Here is a 709-nt window from a genome sequence, read left to right on the forward strand (position 1 = left end):
TATATATATATATATATATATATATATATATATATATATGTATGTATATGTATATATATATATACATATATATATATTTGCATATATATATATATGTATATGTTATGTGTCTATGTTTGTTCCCCCCCATAATCGCTTGACAACCGATGTCGGTGTGTTTACGTCCCCGTAAGCTAGCGGTTCGGCAAAGTAGCCGATAGAATAAATACTAGGCTTACAAAGAATAAGTCCTGAGGTCGATTTGTTCGTCTAAAGGCGGTGTTCCAGCATGGCCGCAGTCAAATGTCTGAAACAAATATAACAATAAAAGAAAGAATGTGTATGCATGTATTTGTATGTATACGTGCGTGTATCTGTATATATGCATGTACATATGTATCTATATGTGTATGTGTGTATATTCAGAATGGCTAACTTATTCAGTCTCCTCCATATCCTTTGTAAAGCTTATGATAATAAACCTTTCTGTGATAGACGCACAGCCTGAGATTTTGTAGGAGAGGGTAGTCGAACACATCGACTCCAGTGTTTAACTGGTTGCTTTTTTATTGACCCCTAAAGGATGAAATGCAAAGACAACCTCGGCGGAATTTGAACTCAGAACGTAAAGGCAGACGAAAATCCGCTAAGCATTTTGCTCAGCGTGCTAACGATTCTGCCAGCGCGCCGCCTTAAGCTGTATGGTAAGAATAACAGTGAGTCTCAATAC

At 36.5% G+C, this 709-nt stretch overlaps 1 protein-coding gene across 1 annotated transcript in view; it reads left to right on the forward strand.

Annotated features, from left to right (window-relative positions):
- LOC106880902 (chitin synthase chs-2-like) overlaps positions 1 to 709 on the forward strand; it is a gene marked incomplete at its 5' end in the record, with an annotated part of 18,478 nt that overhangs the window by 2,608 nt on the left and 15,161 nt on the right. The window lies entirely within an intron of this gene.

This window comes from Octopus bimaculoides, unplaced genomic scaffold (genome assembly GCF_001194135.2).
Source record: "Octopus bimaculoides isolate UCB-OBI-ISO-001 unplaced genomic scaffold, ASM119413v2 Scaffold_139088, whole genome shotgun sequence".
NCBI lineage: Eukaryota > Metazoa > Mollusca > Cephalopoda > Octopoda > Octopodidae > Octopus > Octopus bimaculoides.